A 451-nucleotide genomic window follows, 5' to 3' on the forward strand; every position below is an offset into this window, starting at 1 on the left:
TCCTGAGCGCGCCAACTTTAGACGATATGATTCGTTAATTTTAAACGCTTATAATTCAAAAGTTATTATAGCCTCAACATTTTGGTATTAGAATTTTCGTCTTAAAATTATCTCAAGAATCTCCCCTTAAAAGGAAATCGTCTCTTTACTGGACACCCTGTATATATTAGTATTTTTATACATATATATATACAGGGTGAATCAGAAAAAACGTTTGTCTTTAAAATAACGTATTCCTGAGATGATTTTAAGACATTTTTTCCTTTGTCAAAATTTTATCCGAAGCATAGATTTTGAATTATAAACTAAAATAGTTAGCGAATTACGGGTCGCGTACGGAAGGCAGGCAGGGGCGGCGCAACTCATCGGTCAACGCGGGCGCCGGTTTGCGATCAGCTGCTCGCTACGTACGAAACGCGTGTTACGATAATACGCGCGTATCTTCTCCTCT

This window comes from Cyphomyrmex costatus, unplaced genomic scaffold (assembly GCF_001594065.2).
Source record: "Cyphomyrmex costatus isolate MS0001 unplaced genomic scaffold, Ccosl1.0 scaffold62, whole genome shotgun sequence".
Taxonomy (NCBI): Eukaryota; Metazoa; Arthropoda; class Insecta; order Hymenoptera; family Formicidae; genus Cyphomyrmex; species Cyphomyrmex costatus.